The sequence below is a fragment of the Symphalangus syndactylus genome, chromosome 21 (assembly GCF_028878055.3).
Source record: "Symphalangus syndactylus isolate Jambi chromosome 21, NHGRI_mSymSyn1-v2.1_pri, whole genome shotgun sequence".
NCBI lineage: Eukaryota > Metazoa > Chordata > Mammalia > Primates > Hylobatidae > Symphalangus > Symphalangus syndactylus.
The window spans coordinates 83697651-83720695 of record NC_072443.2 but is presented as its reverse complement, the minus strand read 5'-3'; the positions used below and the strand labels follow the sequence as shown (position 1 = coordinate 83720695).

The following is a 23045-nucleotide window of genomic DNA, read 5'->3' as shown; positions in this document are numbered from 1 at the left end:
ATGGTTTGACCTTTTGACTTGGGGTTTCATATATTGTCATACTTCCAGGGTCTTGCCTCCCTTCTCCCCTGAGTCTTCCCATGGGGTAGGCTGTTCACACGCTGGGTGGCCACACAACACAGTGTGTTTACTGCAGTTGTATGCATACTCACTTGAGGCATGCTTCCCTTACCTATCAAGTGTCCCTATAAGGTCATACACCACTTAAACTCCACCATTTTGCCTCTTAGTGCACATACTTGATCCCACTCGCCCACCTCCTGAGATCTTATCGGGAAGCTGCTGATCACCAGTTTTAGGTTTCTTCTGTCTATTGGGAGACTGTCGTTCCCTGGTGCCAGCTGCAACCAATTATTATTTGAGAGAACCATCTTAACAACTGCCTGACCATCACCTGATGGTCGCCTGACATTCCTGGTGGGATGGGGGGTGTCCCTTTACTGCCCCAACTCATATCTGACTAGCTGACTAGCTACCTACTGTAACAATTACACTTGATTGCATTTTTTTGTTGTTATTTAATTTTTATTTCATAATCATAAACTTAACCCTGCAATCCAGCTAGGGAACAAGGAAAACACGGAACCCAAAGGGAATTGCAGCGACAATACAAAGATTCTAGGATACTGCGAGCAGATGGGGTGGAGGGGTGCTCTCCTGAGCTGCAGAAGGGATGGTCTGGTGGTTAAGAGAAAATACAAGTCAGACTTATCAGAGCTGTCCACAGTCAGCAATGGTGATCTTCTTGCTGGTCTTATCATTCCTGGACCCAAAGCACTCCATGGCCTCCATGATATTCATGCCTTCACCATGCCAAAGACCACATGCTTGCCATCCAACCACTCAGTCTTGGCAGGGCACATGAAAAACTGGGAACCATTTGTGTTGGGTCCAGCATTTGCCATGGGCAAGATGCCAGTATCTGTATGCTTCAGGATGAAGTTCTCCTCATCAAATTTCTCCCTGTAGATGGACTTGCTACCAGTGCCATATGGCATGTGAAGTCAACAGGCTGACATATAAACCCTGTAATAATTCTGTGAAAGCAGGAACCTTCATACCCAAATCCTTTCTTTCCAGGGCTCAGAGCATGAAAGTTTTCTGCCGTCTTTGGAACCTCGTCTGCAAACAGCTTGAAGGAGACACAACCCAAGGGCTCGCTGTCGATGGCAATGTGGAAGTACATGGTGGGGTTGACCATGGCTGATAGTACGGAGCTCCCGACAGTGGCAGCGTCTGCAAAGCCTGCTTTTTTTTTTTTTTTTTTTTTTTTTGACAAAGTCTCACTCTGTCACCCAGGCTGGAGTGCAGTGGCACAATCTCGCCTCACTGCAATCCCCACCTTCAGGGTTCAAGTGATTCTCCTGCCTCAGTCTCCGGAGTAGCTGGGACTACAGATGCGAGCTACCACACCTGGCTAATTTCTTTGTATTTTTAGTAGAGGCGGGGTTTTGCCATGTTGGCCAGGTCTCAAACTCCTGACCTCAGGTGATCGGCCCACTTCGGCGTCCCAAAGTGCTGGGATTACAGGCGTGAGCCACCACGCCTGGCCTGATTGCATATGAAACGCACTATTTCCCCATCCTATTTCACCCCCACCTTTTTTTAACAAAGGCTTCTGAAAATGTATTTTTCATCTTTCAAACTGTGTTGGACAAGTTTTTATGAATAGTCTCAACAGTGCAAGCATGATGCTAGAGAGCGATTCACCTTTGACTTCAGTGTTGGGAGACTGCAGGGAGAGGTGAAGACTGCGATAAACCCCTCATGTATCATGGCAATCGCTACTCCCTCTCAGCCATTTCTTGCCAACTAGGAATTCAGGCAGAATGTTGTCGGATCTTTCAGTTATTATAGAAAAGTAAGAAAGCCTGCACTTTATGTGAAACTTCCAGATTTGCTAGTATTTTCTAATTTTTGCTTGAAATCTTTTATCGTTCCAATATATTTTATTTCTATATTCCTGTGTAGCACACATCTGGTTTTTTATTTGTGTGGTTTTTGTTTTGTTTGGTTTTGTTTTTAGGCCAGTGAGCTGACGGATCGAGACCTCTGGGTTATGTCATTCCTTGGTCAGTAGCTTTTAGTCTTTTTCACCACTACACCCACCTCAACCAACCATGCTTTCCATCAACCCATGCCCATCACTTCATTTCAGACATTGCCGAATAAACTATTTCTCCTTACAATTTTCCCTAGATCACTCTATCCTTCATTCCTCATTACCAAACTGTTTTACTCTTTTAGCCTTTAGTGTGTATGCTCTGTGGTCCATTGGTGAGCCCTTTATCTCTTTCTCTAATTACACGTGGACTATAAATTTCTAATGCCGAGGACCCTAGGTCTCCTGCCACATTCACATTCCCTTAGCAGAATGTTGCACACCCAGCAGGCAGTACATGTATACTTTGAGAAAATATTTTATATTCCTAGTCTTGCTAGGATAGAAGTTTTTATTCTATACTTGATGCATTTCTGGATCAAAATATTAAGTCTAAGTCAAGTCTCCATAGTTAAGTTAATCTTGAGGATTAAAACACTTAGCTGGACAGGCAACACAAAACACTTTATCTGAATAATGAAAGAAGAATCCGTCTGTTGGTCTGAAGTATCAAAGCAACTGTCCCAATCCTGCAAACTTTCAGCATTGGGACTTCCTTTCAAGATGTAAGCAGGGATGGAAAATATACAATGCAAGCGCCATTGTTTCACTCTCCTGTGTCTGTGACAGACATCATTAAGTGGTCACAACATTCTTTTCTTCTAAGGCTGAATGCAACCTTAGAAACCATTTTAACATGGTATCCTAGATGTATCGTGTCCATCTTGTTTATTTCTATTAAGAAATAGAGTTGGCATGAGAGCTGAAGATTCTATCATATGAAAGTACACATACAATTTGTTATTCAAAAGCCAGAGAACAACATACAACTGCTGCTGCATCTCAGTCTCTCTATATTTTATTTTATTTATTGTTTTGAGACAGGGTCTCGCTCTGTGCAGGAGTGCAGGCTGGAGTGCAGTGGCACCAACATAGCTTACTGCAACCTCTGCCTCTCAGGCTCAGGAGATCCTCCCACCTCAGCCCCCAAGAAGCCGGGACCACAGGTATGGCACCACTGGCATCTCGCCATGTTACCAAGGTCTCAAACTTCTGACCTCAAGCAATCCACTCACCTTGGCCTCCCAAAGTGCTGGGATTACAGGTGTGAGCCATCCCACCTGGCCTCAATCTCTGTATATTTTAGAGGATACGTAACTTCGAATGGGAAAAGTTCTCTCTAAAGTTGAACAGTCAAGAAGAAACAATGTTCCACTTTAATGACTATGCCAGACTTACCTTACCCATTAACTTTTAATCCTGTAAGAAAGATTTGCTATGTGATGAGGCTGCTTTTGTTGCACCTTGTAAAACCTACTGAAATATACAAACTGTAAATGATTTTGCAGGGATTGCTGATTTAAATAAATAAATTGTTATAATTGTAGCTACAGTTATAGTCAAGGGACTGTTTCATTTCTCAGACTCTGAACCAAAGCAATTAGGAACAACTCAGACACAAAATGACCAGCATCAAGAATTACAATGAAAAGCCAATTACCTTTAACTATAAGAAACCTTATTTGCATTTATTAAAACAAATGATCTCTCAGTACTGGAGAAAATAATGTGGATTGGTTGATTAATCCTTCACTTGTAAGAGACCAAAAATTACTCTTCACAGAGCCTGTATCTTTTCTAAATTTACAGACAAGAAACCAGTAAATGATAAATGATCAAGGCCCAAGGGAAAAACTACATAGCACAGTGGACATCTATGAGTTTCACTTGCGCTAGCACGCATTCCTCATTGTGCTGGTACCATCATCCTCACTTTCCTCTGGGGAATCCCCTTCTCCATTTCTCACTTCAGATGGTATAGATGGAGCTAACTTCACTCCCCACTGAGAATGAGCAAATGACCAATCAATATATTTCACAGATGAATGATTCAGGGAGTCAATCATAATTCAAGTCAGTCCAATACTACTCATTGCTAAGATCTGAGAACTACTGAAGGAACTATTGCAAAAGGGAAGAATTAAAAAAAAAATCTTGCTGGCATTCTGAGCTGGTAAGATAACAACCTTGAGCTTCTAGTGGCCATCTAACCACTACAAAGTGAGACCATGCCTATGCGTGAGACCAACCCAATGGAAAGAGAACTAAGAGATGATAGAGACATATTTCTGATGCCATCTTTGAGAAGCTGCATCCAGTCATCCTGGAGGCAAAAAGCTCTTAACTTTATAGATAGGCAAGCCAAAGTCTTCTTACTTTCATTAAGCCAAAGTTAGAGCTAGGTTTCTGTCATTTGCAAATAAAAAAGTTAAGACTAGGCCGGGCGCAGTGGCTCACGCTTGTAATCCCAGCACTTTGGGAGGCCGAGGCGGGCGGATCACGAGGTCAGGAGATCGAGACCACGGTGAAACCCCGTCTCTACTAAAAATACAAAAAATTAGCCGGGCGTGGTGGCGGGCGCCTGTAGTCCCAGCTACTCGGAGAGGCTGAGGCAGGAGAATGGCGTGAACCCGGGAGGCGGAGCTTGCAGTGAGCCGAGATTGCGCCACTGCACTCCAGCCTGGGCGACAGAGCGAGACTCCGTCTCAAAAAAAAAAAAAAAAAAAAAAAGTTAAGACTAAATGCAAATCACTTACAGCTTATTTTATTACTAGGTACTCAATGTCTATGATTTTGCATAGCTAAGTGAGAGAACTTAAATTCCAATACTGATGGGCTATTACCTCATGCAGGTACCCTAATAAGTCTTGTTTCCTCTCAGTGCCATTGTTTCCTCATTTATAAAATGGAGATTAAAATGGTAGCTCACAAAGAAGAAATATGAATGGCCTATAATCACATGAAAAGATATTGAACGTCATTAGTCAAGAAGGAAATGCAAATCAGCTATACAATGATACCACTTCACACTCACTAGAATGGCTATGATCAAAAAGATAGACAATAACAAGTGTTTTCTAGGCTGTGGAGAAATGTGAAGTCTCATATTGGCAAGTGGGATTATAAAATGGTGCTTCAAAAAGCATCTGGCAGTTCCTTAAAAAGTTAAACATAGAGTTACCATATGACCCAGCAAGTCTACTCCTAGATATATACCTCTGAGGAAATAAATATACAAGTACGCACACACACACAAATACAAAAGTCCATAACCACATTATTCTTAACAGCCAAAATGTGGGGAAAAACCTTAAATTTCCATTTACTAATGAATAGATAAACAAAACGTGGCATATCCACACAATGGGCATTATTTGGCAATAAAAAGAAATGAAGTTCTGTTACATCTCACAACGTGGATGAGCCTTGAAAACATTATGCTATGTAAGAAAAGCTAGTCACAGAAGACCACACATCATATGATTCCGTTTATGTGAAATGTCCAGAATAGGTAAATTCACAGAGACAGCAAGTAGGTTGGCAGTCACCAGGACATAGGAGTAGAGGAAGCACAGTGACTGCTAATGGCTAGGGGTTTCTTTTCAGAGTGATGAAAATGTTCTGGAATTAGATAGCGGTAATGGCTACTCAACTTTGTATTTATACTAAAACCACCAAGTTTCACATTGTAAACGGATAAACATTGTGGTATGTGAATTATTTCAATAAGAAAAATATAGAAAAAAATGGTAGCCTATTCTGATTCTCACAAATGACCATTATAAGAAATCCATGATGATAACAATAGTAAAATGACCATTCTTAGAGGAGCCTAAGGAAAAACAATCCATACAAATGCAAAGGCCTATTGTTTTAATTTTTTTTTTTTTTTTTTTTTTTTGAGATGGAGTCTCGCTCTGTCGCCCAGGCTGGAGTGCAGTGGCGCAATCTCGGCTCACTGCAAGCTTCGCCTCCCAGGTTCACGCCATTCTCCTGCCTCAGCCTCTCTGAGTAGCTGGGACTACAGGCGCCCGCCACCACACCCGGCTAATTTTTTTGTATTTTTAGTAGAGACGGGGTTTCACTGTGGTCTCGATCTCCTGACCTCGTGATCCGCCCGCCTCAGCCTCCCAAAGTGCTGGGATTACAAGCGTGAGCCACCGTGCCCGGCCCAGGCCTATTGTTTTTAAAGCCTCAGCAAGTGCCAAGAGAATGGGAAAAGAAAATTACCAAATAGATTTTCCCAGATCACTTAGCTTCCTTTGTATCCAGCAATGGTCAACAAATATATAGCAGGCATACATAAAAGCTATTTGGAGAGCTCTCGAGGTTAACAGCATGCAACATATTGCCACTGCCCCCAGCCTGGCCAGGAATATTATTTATGCCACCCTTTCACAGCTGTATCAGTCTCCCATGAAACATTCAGAGCCTCCTTGTTAATAAACTACATTATGAGCTGGATGCATTGTCTGGATAAACTGCATTGTCCAAAACACTGCCCCATTATTACAGAAAATGCAGAATGTAATTAGTATTCTTCTTTGCCTAAGCTGCAGCTTCCAAAACTGGTGCCATATTATAAAGCCTTAATTAATAAACAAGAGTTGGGCCATGACCAGTTACACTTATCTGAATTTTATATTGTGAAGAAAGGCCACTGTTCAAATTCCGTTTACAAATATCTAAATTCTGGCTAGCCTACATGAAGACAGTCTAAACAGAAAGCCTGAGAATTCTGTGTTGCTAATAGCATTGTGTTGGTACGCCAACAATAGCAAGCCATTAACTGCTGGGACATAAACCATCCTGAGAAATGCTCAGAGTGGAAGGATGATAACATTGTATTTCAGCTGTATTATATGGTGCAATTTTTCTATTTGTTCATATGCATTTCCCATTTAATAGAGGAGGAAACACGGTGGCTTTTCCTATCTCTATGAAGCCTTAAATGTGGGGGAGAAAAGCGAGCTGGCAAAAAACCAAAAAGGATAAGTATGAGGTATTGTGGGGTGGGAGCGGGGTTACATCACGATGGAATGTAAGGACACAGTTGCTTTCTCCATTTCCGGCTGGTTTTTATTGATTTTCCCCTAACCTAACCCCAAAGCAGAGCCATTTACATAAGTCATGAGCATTGAACTAGTATTTGTGACCATAATATTGAGCAGCCCATTTTATGAACTTCGGCTAAAGGAGCATTTGCACTAAACAGCACTCACCTGACCTTGAGAATTGTAGAGTGCCTGTTAAGCTCAGCTGCGGGACTCTGCATACTGAGGCAGACCACAATCAGAAGGCAGCAAGGAATCAGACGGGGAGAGGAAAGGGAGGAGGAGAACATGTGATGTGTGTTGAAAAGCAGACCGCGTGAAAGACCGCCAGTGCTCAAATCTGAAAAGAGTCCTAAGCCTACTGCAAACACAGAGCTGTGTGAACATGATAATTCTTTCAACAAAGTCCATAATATGGCTTATAGGGCCCTGTGAAAACAAGGTGGATGAGACAGTGTGACAGTTCAGTGAAGAGTAACTGGCCCAGCAATGGAATGTAGCATACACACGAGGCCCCGAAATGGTGCCTGCCTCAGCAGAATGAGCAACAGCTCAGGAAGTCCAAGCCGAGGGACTTTCTGCAGCCTAAACAAGCCGTCGTAGATCACTGCCCTTTCCATCAGCTCCAGGTACCAAGCACAGGCTCAGAGTCCTAGCTGCCTCAGAAGGACCTGCTTTACCGTGACCACAAGGATGGCATTTGAATCAGTAATAGGCTGTCAGAGGCCACCTTGATGCATTTGAAGAAGGGCTATCCCTGAGACATTGGTTTAAGTTCTTGATCTGTACCACCTAGCTGTGTGGTCACAGACAAGCACAAGCAGTCTTGCTCATCTGACCAAGTGGATGCAGATAATAAACACATGTGAAATGAATGAAAGAGAGAATAAGACCTCTAAAGCAGAATTTCTCTCCCCAGTGATACAGACAGAAGACAAGGAAGTACTGGGTAGAAGAGGGCGGTTCCCCGGCAAAGGCCCCAACCTCAAGCCTGGAGACCTGCGGCCCTAAGTGGGAACAGGCATTTCTGTTTTTGTACCCAAACGGTTGCCTTTTGGCATGCCACACTCCCTTATCCTGTACCCATATAAATCCTGAACCCCAGGCTCCAGGAGCAGACAAGGAGAAGAGGAGAAAAGCAGACGAATGGCGCAACAGAGAAAGAGAGAAGAGAATGAATGTCTTTACACTGAGAGGAACTCAGCTGGGGAGAGTCGGAGAAGGGTTTGGCCCCTGAACAGCCAAAACTCCAGGGGAAGATCATCTTCCCATTCCATCCCCCAGCCAGCTCCCCATCCATCCCATTGAGAGCCACCTCCACCACTCAGTAAAACACCTGCATGCATCCTTCAAGCCTGTGTGTGACCCAATTCTTCCAGGATGCTGGACAAGAGCTTGGGATACAGAAAGCTGTCACACTGGCCCTCTGCCCTTGTAGAAAGGCAGACGGAGCACTAAGCTGGTTAACACTTAAGCTATCTGTGGATGGCAGAGCTAAAAGAGCATTGTAACACTGGGGCCACAGGCACCCACCCCTAGACACTACCATGGGACTGGAGCCCAAAGCACTCACTCCTGCTCCTGCACCTGCCCATCTGTGTGCTCCCTCTCCCACAAGGGGTTTGAGTTCATGGTGGTTGAACAGAGAGCCGCACCCCTGTTGCATGCCCCATGAGTGGGGCCAGAGAACTCTCCTGTTTCATCAATACCATTGACATCTGAGGTGGAATGATTCTTTATTGTGGAGGCTGTCCTGTGCCTTGTAGGATGTTCATCCCTGGCCTCTACCTACAAAGATGGCACACATACTCCCTCGATTATAACAACCAAAAAGTCTCCAGACATTGCCACATGTCTCCCAAGAGCCAAAATTATTCCCAGTTGAGAATCTCTAATTTATCCTCCAGAATGTACATTCCAGGATCTAAATTAATGAGCCATACACCCAGATAGTGCCCCCTAATTATTAGGAAAACTTACATAGATACCTTCATTATCACTGGAAATTCATTAAGACAAAAATTTTACTGAGCACCTATTATCTGCCATGTAGGAAGATACTGTTCCTGCTCCTGAGAAGCTCACAAGTTTAAATGGAAAGTGGCATTTTACAACTTCACATCAAAGAAAAGAGAAATGTTCAGGTAACCATCTTTCCAATAAATAATAGAATATCCTTCTATCGATTAGAGAGGTGAACTGTAAAGACAGGCAAGAATCAGAGCATATCTCTTTGCTGTTAAAAGAATACTACATGGATCAAAGTTGCTGACATTTGATAAGGTGAATTTTTGGTAATTTTGACTCATTTTAGATGTTTGCTGCAGTTGTTTATTGCTGGCTGCAGGGAGTCTCAGACTCAAAGGACAGTCTTATGAGGTGGTTTAGCCTAAGAGCATAAGCCAAAAGAGAGAGCTCTGGAATGAAACTGCCTGGGTTTTAAATCTAGATTCTGCCATTTGCTTATTATGTGACCCTTGGCAATTCATTAACCCCTTCAATCCTCAAATCGTTCTCTATGAAAAGGAGATAATCATTGTACCTACCTCACAGATTTGTTAAAAGGGTTAAATAATTTATGTAAAGTGCTAAATACAACGCCTCCCACAAAGCAAAAATCATCAGACCAACAGGTGTTAGCATCATTATATGGATATTGCTGCCTCTCCATTTTATTATGACCTTTTTTATTGTAGTAAAATACATGTAATATAAAATGTGCCATTTCAGTCATCTTTAAGTCTACAGTTCAGTGGCATTAGGTACATTCACATTATTTTGCAACCATTACCATCATCCATCTCTAGAACGTCTTTTATTTTCCCCTGTTGAAATTTCCCATTCCTCCCTCCACCAGGGTTGTTCTCTTAAACCAGTCCTTGACCAGCAAAGTACCTTCTAAGGAAATGAGGACAAAGGCAGTGAGACTAAAGGCAATTCAAACGCAGGTGCCCTGGAAACTGAATAGAAGTAGTGCTTAAAATGGCCATTTGGGCCACCTGGGGTTATGTTGATGAGTTTAGTCACCATGAACCAACTCCTGGGAGTAACATTCTAAGTGGGTTTTTGTTTTGTTTTGTTTTTTGTTTTGAGGCAAATGGTTCCTGGCTCCGTGGCCTTCCCATCTTACCATCACAGAAGCATTCACTCTACTCCTCTAATCAATATTAAACCAGAAAATAAGTCCAGGTGCATATGTATTTTGGTAGCCTAGAATTAATGGGAAAAGACAAGTTGCTGGGTCTAAACTATCAAAGCCACGTACTTTTTAACAGAGAATGAACAAACCTCCTCCCTTCAAGAATCCGCACGTTTTTGCAAGAGCGTTTTGAGGTGGGAGGAAAACCTTCTGATTTCTAGCCAGCTACTCAAAATAGCTAGAGTTCCTAATTTCACCTCAAACCTCTGTTTCGGCACCTACTGTGTTGTGCCAACTTATTTCTCATCCACTATCATTTTTGACAGTGGATCTGACCCTACTGCAATTGAGTTTAAGGAGTTTGTAGACAGGAACCCTATCTGAGCTGTCAGCACGTTGCCTGATCATCTTCAGCAAGTGGTCTGGCAGAAGCATGCAGGTAAGGATGCCCTGAAGCAGGCTGTCAAGAAAACTGACCAATGAGAAAGGTGGTTTGTGCTCCACAGCTGAAGCCAATTCTGCTGGGACATCCCAAGACAGACTCCACTCAGACTCAGCTGATAATACACACTTTACATCTGTCACTATCTGCCCAGGCATATTGACTTTGTAATATTCCCCCAGGCACTTCAAGTCCAGTTTCGACTCTATGACTTTTGCCTGTGGTCACTTTGCCTGAAATGCCCTTTCTCTTTCTCCTTCTCATCCATTCATTAGGATCTAGCAAAATGTACCTCCTTTGAAAAGCACTTTCTGTAGCCCTCAGGCAGAAGCGGCGACGGCTGTGTTGGACCAGAAAAAGCAACCATTGAAATCTCCAAACTGAATCTGTACTTCGATTTATTTCAAAGGATGTGGTATAATGTATGGTATAATATATGGCAATGTTTTCCAAGTTTGACTGTACATCACAGTGACCTGGGGGACTTTTGAAAAATAGATTCCCAGACTCCCCTCCAATTGAGACAGCAGGTCAGAAGCTTGAAACTCAGGAAGCTTTACTTAATGTTTAGAAGTTTCCCAGGATATTCTGATGCACGAACAGTAATTGAAACAATAGTCAGACATTGCTACTTATTAGCTATTTGATTTGGGTCACTCTGAGCTTATTTCCTCATCTGTAAAATAGGGGGGAAGTAGGGGAGTGTCACAAGGTCTTAGAAAGGACCAAATGAGGGAATGAGTGCAAAATTCTCAAATGAGGCCTCAGTAAGTGAAATTATGATGCTAATTACAGTGAATTTCCTTAAAAAGCTACTTTCTACTTCCAATAGTCCAGCTTGCAAAACCTTCCACTATCAGAGAAAAGTTTAGGGAAAGAGTAAATGGGCTTCACACCAGAATGATAGCCTGGAAAAATCAAAAGAGACATTGAGACATTGCCCACATAGAAAGCAGGGGAAGAGCATGTTCAGTTTTTCTGAAGGTCTATATTCTTCATTCCTACTGTCCATTTCTCCTGATTAAAAGTCTCTCCCAATAGCTGAGACCATTAACAAATATAAGCCCATCAAATGGTAGCTTGTAGAGAGCTACTCCACTTTGTAAAATTAGGCTTTTGTGTCTTTCATGGAATAATGTTCTAACGCTTCACTACCTGTAATAAAGTATTTGCACCACAAGGAAAAACGTATTTCATGACCAACAGGCTACAACCAGCATTCTGCTTTTAGGAATCCATGTGTTTGATTGTATCCTAAGTTGGTAATGAGTGACCACTTTTGCTTTTAGTTAAGGACACCAAACAATGACTCTGTGAACCTCAGCTCAGACTGCCCCTGAGTCCTCACAAGATGCCTAAATATGGACTGTTCTGTAGCACTTAAGGATATCAAATAACAGTATAGCATGACAATCACAACTTATCGAAGTCCCCTGCAGAGTAGTTCTTCAAAAAGAGTTGGAGAGTGAAAAGTAGGAACGTTTTTCAATGCTATGCAGAAGGAAAATAATATCTACTGACCATATTCATCCTTTCAAAGGTCTGCCCTGAAGGCAAGTTGACAACACCCAGGTTTGGTTCTTCCTTTTGGAAGAGCTAACACTGGGAGAGTTCACCCTTGCTCCCTCTGGCGGGAATCAGCAGAACAGAGTGTGAGGCACTGTGGCATTAGGATTGCAAACCCCGGCTTCGGATACAGTTGCTGCTTGAATCAGAATCTACACTGCAGCTGGGCAACTGGCTGAGGTCACATTTTCAGGCTCTGAGCTGCTTTCTCTATTTGCAAAATGAGAATACACAGCTTCTAAGGTCATAATGCAGATCAAATTATATATAAAGCACTTAACATGTGCTCAGTAAAAAGTAATTGATCTAATTATTGTTGTACTTTATTGTCATTAAAATCAAGGGAATGACAGCATAGTGAGTCTCCTAGGGATGCAGGTCAATAGATGTTGAACTGCTATTATGCAGCAGGTACTGTGCTAGGTCCTGGGTAATACCAGAGCAAACAAGATCAACACAATCTGCACCTTCAGGAAGCTTATGGTCTAGTTCAGAGGTAGGAAAAATGTGTTTTGTTTGGCCTGCACCTTGTGTATAAACACAAAACATAGAACAAACATTTTAAAGTTGGATGACTTCACACCAAAGTACAGATTTCCGGCTTCTCTTTGAAAACATCAGAAATTCTGAGAGGAAGGGAGATTTCTGTCCACATGCCAAGCCTTCTAAGTCCCAAAGCACCAATCTTCCACTGGAGAGTGGCCTGCTGGCTCTTCTCATTAAGAAAAAACTCCCTCTGGCTACACATGATGAGGGGACTGGAGGAATTAAGAGAGACGAGGCAGCTGAGGACACAGGTCCAGGGGACCAGAATTGAAGCAAGGAAGGAGAAAGGAGACTCAGCACTGGTTCTCTTTCACAGGGTTTATTTGTCTCTCAGCTCAGCTCGCTTTGTTTGGCTGGACACAGAAAACCCTGGAGGAGAATTCTGATTCCAACTTGCTCTTTGCACAGTTAATTATTTGGAGCTCCCAGAAGGTTGGAGAGAACAATGACTTCCCCTGCAGTGGCAGCTGGACTAGCTTAGTTCCCTTTTCTGCCCCCAGGGGTCAGAACCCAAGGAAGGGGGGCTATTTGTTTTGGCCTTAAACCAAATCTGCCTAGAGACACAGAGCGATGCTCTGACCTGGGACCGCAAAAGCTACTATTTCAGTGCCTAGTAAACTCCTCTCTCTTGCCGTCCACAGCAGGCTACTGACCAAAAAACATGCGTTTTCCCTGTGCAAACTGTTTACTTCTCTCCTTTGCAAATTGGAAGTAATGTAAAAAAAAAAAAAGAAAGAAAGAAAAGAAAAGAAAAAACCTATATGCACAAGAATTCCATCTCTCCTTGCAAATAAGATATTTCATGTTTCCTTAGGCAGACAGCATGCAGACAAGCAGGGGAACTAATTGGGATGGATCAGTGAAAACAACGAAAGCTCATTTGTACACAACTTGCTAATAAGTGTCCACAACTTTGTTCTAATAGGGGATCCATGACAAGTCCCTCAAAAACAGAGAAACAGGAGAGAATAATTTACACTTTATAGTTGTGAGCCCTGTAATGGTAGAACAACCTTCCTGCAGTCCCAGAGAGATTGTTCCCACATCTAACCAAAACCATTACCATCAATGTTGTCCTGCATTTTGAACAGTTGTTAATGAAGACTAGCCTGATCCAATACAGAGTGAAATGGGTGCAGTTGCTGCTACAGGCTGCCTTCTAGCCTTCCTGCATCTGAATACATTTTCTCTGTTGGCTGTTCTGATAGAGATTCATCTGGAATTCTTAACTAGATAAATCCCTCAATGACAAGGTAAGGCCCATCTTCTGATCAAACTTGTATTGAATTTATTTATTCGGCCAATCATGTAATCCATATTTATTAAGTATCTTATAAGCACCAAGCATTGTGCTGAGTGATGGGGATATCCAGGTGAGTCAAAACAACCATAGTCCCTGTCCTTAGAAGTCCAGAGGGGCTGGGCGCAGTGGCTCACACCTGTAATCCCAGCTTTTAGGGAGGCAGAGGCAGGAGGACAGCATGAGCCCAGGAGTTTGAGACCTGCCTGTGCAATATAGCGAGACCCCATTCTCCACAAAAAGGGGGGAAAAAGCAAGTCCAGAGAAAACGAAGCTGCTAATCAAAAGATCTCACAAATATAAAACTGACCCTCTGAAATGTGTATAAGAAGTATTTTGGTACTAGGAGGATCTATTACAAAGAGTTAGTCTAGATATAGGGTGGCAGATAATTTGTCTCAGAAGAAACAGTACTTGAGCCGACATTTAAAGCCAGGGGAAAAGCATTATAGGCAGCGGGAATCAAACACTCAAAGGGCTTGCAGTGAGGCTGAGCAGTAAACATAAGGACTGAATAAAGGCCAGTGAGATTGGCGTAGAGAATACAAGGAATAGAGTGATGAAGATGGAGAGTTGGTAGGGACCGTGCAAGGCCTTGTGGAGCACTTCGAAGATTTCCAGCAACATAAAGCTATTTAAAGATGTTTAAGCAGGGTATAATGGTGGTAGTTGGTGTGATCAGATTTACGCTTTGAAAAATATAGATTACAGTTGGCATTTTGGGGAGACACAGAGTAGATCCAGGTAGATCCAGGTAGACCAAGTAGTCTAGACCTCCTAGGTCACAGGTGTCTAGGAGGGGATGGTAATTTGGACTTGGATGGTATGGTGCTAGAGGTGATGTAGTCACATTGACATATTCTAACAATAGTTAATCTGGTACCAGCCCAACATACCAGAGTCATCCAATGGCCCAAGAGTGGTACTAACTGTAATTCCTGATTCTGTGAAGCTGAGTAAAAACATTTAGAAAGACCAAACTAAAAAGGATCTGAACGCATCTGTACTCCCTCATCCCCAGCAGCAAGGTACCACCACGTACTCTGAGTGATCATAGCTCTATACTTGAATTGACAAATTCTGCATAAGACTCCACAGGAAACCCATTAAATAGGCAGGGAAGAAAATGCTCACCGTTCAGCATTGACAAGAAAGATGATAACAAGCAAGTTTTCAGTCAAAGTGGGTAAAATGTTGAATTTCTACTATAGTGTCATTAGCACTGCACCTGATTTTTTAAAACAATATTTTGGTTAATCAAAACTCTGGGTCAATCAACTGTTCCGCCGTGACAGCTCCTGTGGTCATCAATCTTTGTTATCGCTTGAAGCTGACATGGTCTCAGTCCACAGGAGAGTAAGCAGCAAAAGACAAATGTTTCTCTTCATTTCCCCCAAAGGGAGTTAAGCAATGAGTAATAAAAGCATCTAAATTCTTCACATGGCTTTCCAGAAGTTTATGATTCAAGATTTGGGAGAGATAATGGAAAGAGGTGGGGCGGGAAACATAACACTGGAAGAACACATTTATTTTGAAAATGAAAGGATGAGTTTCTGAGGTAGACCCAATTACCACACACAGGGCTTCAGAAGTGACAGCAGCGGCCTTTGGTTCTGCCACACAATGCTTCATTCATTCCTTACATGTGTTCAGACGATCATTATTAACCTACAGTCACCTGAGAAAAGCTCAGTGTCTACCAATCAGTCACACTGGACTTTTGTGGAAATGGAGAAAGGAACAGACATTAAGAGGGGAGGGATGGAGCAAGGGTACGGAGGGAATGTGAGGAAAGCACAAGGAGGGGCCAGAGGGTGTCAGCTGGTGGAGGAGAGAAAATGTTTTCTGTTTCTGTTTCACTTGCAGGGTATAAGAAAGAGACATCAGTGCGAAGATATGCCACTGGGTAGGGGCTGAGGGTTGTTTGTATGTTTGTTTGTTAATAAATGTGGCCTGAATTAGAGATATGGCTCTCCGTTTTAGTATATAAGAAATACAAGTAAAAGAGTTCAGCTATTTTGAAACTTCATTCTCTTGCCAAATGGAGTTTCCTTGACTGTAATGCTCCAAGACTGAACCATGTACATTCACTAGACATGCACTTATTGAACCTACCAGATATAGGCACTGTAATCAGGCACGATTAACAGTAGAAAGAACTGAAAAACCCTTCATGATTCAGCTTTAGCTTACCTTACTGGTTTTATGTCCTGCGAATTCTCCTTTAAAACTAAGATCACAGTTCTTTGGTTCTTGCAATTCACAAAAAAAATCCCAAAAAAACAAAAAACAAAAAAAAAACATGCTCTGCTTCCCCTCTGTGTATGTGATGTGAGCGTTCTCTCTGCACTGAATGCCTTTCCTCCCTCATCTAGCAGCACTGCTCCTCTCTGCCTGGAATTGTCTAATTCCTGCCGTTCCTCAGATCTGTTTAGACATTACTTCCTCAGGATGCCATCTTGAATGCTGAGCTGAGTCAGGTATCCCTTCTCAGGGTTCTCACTGAGCTTGTCTCAACAGTAGTCTAGGTAGCATTCAATCATAATTAGATAGTGTGCAAGCTTTCTGATGGCAGAGGCTAAGTCTTTATCATGTTTGTATCCCCAGCCCGTAGCACACTATGAGACACAAAATGCCCAATAAATTTTTGCTGAATGAATAAAAAAATACAATACTTGATACCCAATTCCAAGGCACTTTCAGTGTAGTTAGTGAAGATAGAACATGTTGAAGTATAACACAGCACAGGGCAATATGAAAGAAAATGAAAAATTAAATAAATCTGTAATAAGCAACAAAGCAGGTATTTAGAGAAGGCAAAGATGACATTTAGCTGGGGTGACAGGAGCAACAGAATCAACGACAATTCAATGCGTGTTCATGACACAAGTCCTGTGTTAGTTGTTCTCAACAACAACCCTGTAACTTGATAATATTATCCCCATTAACAAATGTGGAACCCAAGGTTCAGAGAGGTAAGTGATTTTTCAAGGTTATATAATCAGCAATGCCAGGATTTGAATGATGAATCTAAGGTTTCAAAACACTGAGAATGGAAAGGTGGGTATCCCAGGTAGAGTAAAAACAGAAACAGAAAACAATGTGCAAGGGCATCTCAGGGTAATGTATGTCCTGGGGATTAAAAACAAATCAAGTTGATATAATGTATTATAGGAATGCTAGGGATGCTGATGCTAGGAAGTAAGCTGTGACTAGACTGCCGGGGGCCTTGAGTCCCATGCTGAGGAACTTGAGTACCAAGGAGCCATTTGAAGCTTTGGAACAGAGAAAACGTGATCAGAGCTGAAACTCTGAAAGTCTTATTAGAGAGTGGGAAATAGCATGAACTGGAAAGATAAGAAGGAAGTTTGCAGACAAGGTAATTCTGTTGGGGACAAAAAAACTTTTCCTTTATCTTCTTATGTTAGCTATTTGGGGACCTGCAAATTAAACTGACAAACTACAGATTAACAGGAGAAAAGTTTATTTATGTGCATATGGAAGCTTACAAAAGAAGTAACTCAATAAATGGTTAAAGTTAGAGGCTTATACAGTCTTGCCTGGGTATCCATGGGGAATTGGTTCCAGGACTCTCTCTCGCCCTCCATCGGATACCAGAATCCAGGTTCACATTCCTTATATAAAACAGCAAATATAACCTGTACCCATCCTCCCGTATAATTTAAATCATATCTAGGCCAGGCACGGTGGCCCACACCTGTAATCCCGGCACTTTGGGAGGCCAAGGTGGGCAGATCACTTGAGGTCAGGAGTTCGAGACCAGCCTGGCCAACACGGTGAAAGTGCATCTCGGCCGGGCACGGTGGCTCACGCTTGTAATCCCAGCACTTTGGGAGGCCGAGGCGGGCGGATCATGAGGTCAGGAGATCGAGACCCCGTCTCTACTAAAAATACAAAAAATTAGCCGGGCGTGGTGGCGGGCGCCTGTAGTCCCAGCTACTCGGAGAGGCTGAGGCAGGAGAATGGCGTGAACCTGGGAGGCGGAGCTTGCAGTGAGCCAAGATCGCGCCACTGCACTCCAGCCTGGGCGACAGAGCGAGACTCCGTCTCAAAAAAAAAAAAAAAAAAAGAAAGTGCATCTCTACTAAAAACACAAAAATTAGCCGGGTGTGGTGGCACATGCCTGTAATCCTAGCTACTTGGGAGACTGAGGCAGGAGAAACGCTTGAACCCGAGAGGCGGAGGTTGCAGTGAGCCTAGATTGAGCCACTGCACTCTAGCCTGGGCAACAGAGTGAACTCCATCTCAAAACAACAACAACAAAAATCATATCTAGATTACTTATAACACCTAATACAATCTAAGTGCTACATAGTTATTACATTGTATTGTTTAAGCAATAATGACATGAGAAAAAAGTCTGTACGTGCTCAGCACAAATGCAATTTTCTTTTTTTCGAATAGTTTTGATCCACTGTTAATTGAACCTCAGATATGGAGGAGCAAATATATAACTACCTTAGCAGGGAAAACGGAGTGAGAGAAAAGGACTCTTTGGAAAGAATAAGCAGGTTTCTTCAGGAAAGACAATGGGAGATAAGAAAGTTTGTCATAATGTTTGTTCATCCAGGTGCGAGTGGTCTCTCTGTCTTCTTCAAGGCTATAAAACTCCCCCAGAGAGGATATTTATGATATATTGAGTCTCCTTCCTAGGAGTAAAAGCCACCCGGAAGAAGGAATTTATGAAAGCCTCATTTCCCAGAAGTTTCTGCTATTAGTCAAATAAGAGAAGCTCTGAGATGGTTTTTTTCTGCATCTGTTGAATCCCAAATGTCTTCAGCTTAAAGTAATCTTCATACCAACTCTGGGCTTCTGAGTGGGTACCCGACAGTACCAACTAGGAGCCTAGTACAACTCTCCAACTCCAAAGGCACTGATGTAAGGGATGGAGGGAAAGGGTGGATTCAAGCCCTACTGTGAGAGAAGACACCAACAGCCCCTAAGAGCTGAGTTATTGTGCGTCTGAAAGAGAAGGACCAATGGTGACTTAAGAGCATTAAGCCAAGATGACAGAGATCATTGCCACCACTAACACAAATAAGGAAGCCAGTCAAGAGAAAGTACTGGTTTGAAGGCGGAAAATTTAAACATGCTGAATAAGACACTGCAGGAAAAATCTCTAGGAGACAATTGGAAATGTGGAACCAGAAAACCAGAAAGTGATCAGGGCAGGAAATGCAGCTTGGGAGTCATTTGCCTAAAGCCATCACTTGAAGCCATAGTAAATGTGGGTATATCTCCAAGGGTTAAGGAAGAGAGAAAGAAGACTAGAAGGTAAGCAACAAATCTTAGTTAATACTCAAATTTAGACGGTCTGCATGTGACATTAACAAGTGAAAGATACTAAAGAATTAAGATTAAAGTGCCCAGTATGAGTCTGACACTAAACTGGGAACTTTTTCTATGTCATTTTATAATGTAGGCACTGCCTCTATTTCATTAAAACCGAGGCTGAGAGGTAATGTATCTTGTCAAAGCCATACAACTAGTAGACAACAGAGATGGGATCAAAGGCATGTTGTCTCACCCAGGGACCATCTGACTCATGCCTTCACGGACAGGACTGTGGGATGGAGGGCAATGGAGGAAGAGTTTTCAGGAGTGGATAGGATGAACGTAGTCAAAGGTAACGGGGACCGAGAAGAGGCCACCGAATTCTGAGTCCTCTGAGAGGACTCACCTCTCAGAAATCGTTGCAGTATAAGGTCTCAAATCAAGGCGCCCATATTTTGTGCTGCTTTGACATATGGAGAAATTCAGGAGGGCCTCAAATGACCTAATGGCAAGTTCCCCTCCTGACATGGTTTGGCTGTGCCTCCACCCAAATCTCATCTTGAATTGTAACTCCCACAATTCCCACATGTTGTGGGAGGAACCCGGTAGGAGGTGATTGAATTATGGGAGCAAGTCTTTCCTGTGCTGTTCTCATGATCATGAATCAGTCTCACAAGATGTGATGGTTTTTAAGATGGGAGTTTCCCTGCACAAGGTCTCTCTTTGCCTGCTGCCCTCCATGCGAGATGTGACTTGCTCCTCCTTGCCTTCAGCCGTGATCATGAGGTCTCCCCAGCCATGTGGAACACTAAGTCCAATAAACCTCTTTCTTTCATAAATTACCCAGTCTCTGATATATCTTTATCAGCAGTGTGAAAACAGACTAATACACCTCCCAACTCTGCTCCTGCCAACAAAGTCCCCCAGCCAAACAACCCTCCCTATCACGGGAACCAGGCGTGGTTCCTGCTTATTCCTCTTATTCCTGAGTAGCGGATTTCAGTTTCCTGCCAGCCTGCAGAATTATTCAGACAAGCCAACTACATCCTCCCATAGAAACAGGGATAATCCCACCCCTCTTAATACTAAAGCCTTCTTCCCACATCCCCTGATTGCTCACTCTGTTCCCAAGTGCAACTCCCATGTGGACCTGTGTGGCACTCAGGGTCCTTCCTCCCTGGGCTGTGAGTATATGTGACTAACAAGCTGCTGTCTCACTGGTCCAGTGATGTTCAGTCATCTTTCTAACCCTAGGGTGGGACCCTTTCTCACCAACCAGGTAAGTCGAGAGTGATTACAACAACAGAAGACACCAGAGTGTTTACTATGGAAGTAACATGGGTGAAATGCTTCACTTTAATAACTACTGGCTTTATTACAACTGAAGAAATCCGAGAAATGGATGATTACTCTTTTCTAATTTTATATAGGAGGAAACTGAGGAACAGAGAGGTGTTCAACGGTTACTTAGAGTGAGACAGCACCAAATTATTTTCTCACTTTAATGTTGCATTTTTCTCAAATTTTTTTTGACAAGATCCTTTCCAGATGCTTCTATAAGAATCACATATATCCAGTATTTACAGAAAGCCATTGCAAGCAATAAGGAAAATCCAAAAAGCAAAATGTGGGCAAAGGATAGGAATAGATAATTTCCAAAAGAAGAAATAGGAATGCCAATGATGGCATAATATCCAACCTCACTATGAATCAAAGAAATTCAAACAAAAATTACAACAAATATTTTTGTCCCTTTTTGGTTGAGAAAGCTTTCTACTACCCACTGTTGGTGAGATTTTAAGGAATTGGAGCTCCTCGTACACAGATGGGATAAGCAGAAATTAGTATCTCTCTGAAAGGCAGGGTAGCAGCTCTCTCAAAATCTTTAATGGTTGTATTTTATGAAAAAAATTCATTTGTAGGATTATATCCGAAGGAAACAACTTGTCAAATTCATAAATGTATATGAATGAGAATGCTTATTCTATTGTTTTTTATAATATAAAAAAAAACAGAAACAATCTAAATGCCCATCAAAAGGGGATAGGCTAAGTAAGTTGTGGTACACCTATAAAATAGAATACTATGCAGTCTTGGCCGGGCGTGGTGGCTCACGCCAGTAATCCCAGCACTTTGGGAGGCCGAGGTGGGTGGATCACGAGGTCAGGAGATCGAGACCATCCTCGCTAACACAGTGAAACCCCGTCTCTACTAAAAATACAAAAAAAAATTAGCCGGGCATGGTGGCGGGCGCCTGTAGTCCCAGCTCCTGGGGAGGCTGAGGCAGGAGAATGGCGTGAACCCAGGAGGCGGAGTTTGCAGTGAGCCGAGATCACGCCACTGCACTCCAGCCTGGATGACAGAGTGAGACTCCGTCTCAAAAAAAAAAAAAAAAAAGAATACTACGCAGTCTTTTAAGTGGAGGATGTGGATGTGTATTTATCAACATAGGAAGATGATATTTGGTTTTAAAAACTAGGTTATAAAGCTGCAGGTGGAATAGGACAAATATTATGTAAAATGTTTATAAAATGTTGTGTTTTTCTACGTACATGCATAATGAGACATTTGGTGGGAAATTTGCAATTTTAGTATTCCATAGTCTTCAAATTTCAGGTGAGTCTTACTCTCTTGTTTAGTTTATCCCAAAGGCACATATCAGTAATCAGGAAATAAAAGGTTGCTTTCACTGGGGGTGGGGGAATACATGGAGAGGAATGAATAGGTCACCTCAAAAAGAAAGCATACTTCAGGAAGAAATTACACAAATTACACAACATACTTTGGTTTTGCACTTATTTTTTATTTCCCAAGAGATACATGTGAAATCACAGAAAGGGGAGAATCAACCGTGCATTCGATTTTTCACAGGGAGCTCAGGAAACTAAGGCGACTGGGGCCAGTAGGTGCTGGCCAGTCCCTCTCTGATTGAAAAGGACATGTGAGGGCTGCCAAGTGAGACTTCCTCTCCAAGTTCTCAACAATGGCTAATTTTTTGCGTTTTATTTTGTGAACGATTTGAACCCACAACCCTGGATACATTCCACTTGTGGAGGTTTCCCCTTCGGACAGCAAATGCTGCTGTTTCCAAATCCAATCATGAGTATTTGCGGTTGGAGCACTTGGTGTAAGGCATGTGTGTCCTATAAAATATGTTTCTCAAAACTTAACTTTCTAAGAAATCAGTCACTGACTTATCTCCCAATTCTATCACCCAGAAGAAGAGAAAGATGCCAAAACAGATCCCACAGAGAGTTTCATTCTGAAAAACAGACATTTAATGTAGTCATTCTGAAAAAATACAAACTGTATTATGTCACTTTAGAAATTTCAAAATAGAGATCTCTATGTATCCCGTTAAGCATCTGCCGTGCTCCCAACTATATTACTTTCAACAGCCCTAAGAGAAGCAACATTTATTGGCCTACTAAGTCTTTAAGAATGCAAAACTTAACCCATCTGGAACTAGTTGTGTTGTTGACTCCAGGGTTCCTTATATCAGAACAAATTCAGACATAAACTCTGGGATAGTTCTTGAATATTGCATGAAGGTGAGTTGCAGGCATTCACACAACACAGCATTGTCTTTTAAAGCAATTTTATGAAGCAGAACCAAAGGCTGGCAAAACTTTCCTTCACCACAAAGGAAATCTAGGCTAAAGGGGAAAATAAGAAGTTATGAACTATTAAAAAAAATAAAGCTGTGGAGTTAGGGAGTTATGGATTAGGTTCCGATCCATTAATTCTTTTATTCTCTGGCA

General features: G+C 42.3%; 1 protein-coding gene across 1 annotated transcript in view; it reads right to left on the bottom strand.

Annotated features, from left to right (window-relative positions):
- FHIT (fragile histidine triad diadenosine triphosphatase) overlaps window positions 1-23045 on the bottom strand; it is a 1518095-nt gene that overhangs the window by 987248 nt on the left and 507802 nt on the right. The gene's annotated exons all lie outside the window — the stretch shown is intronic.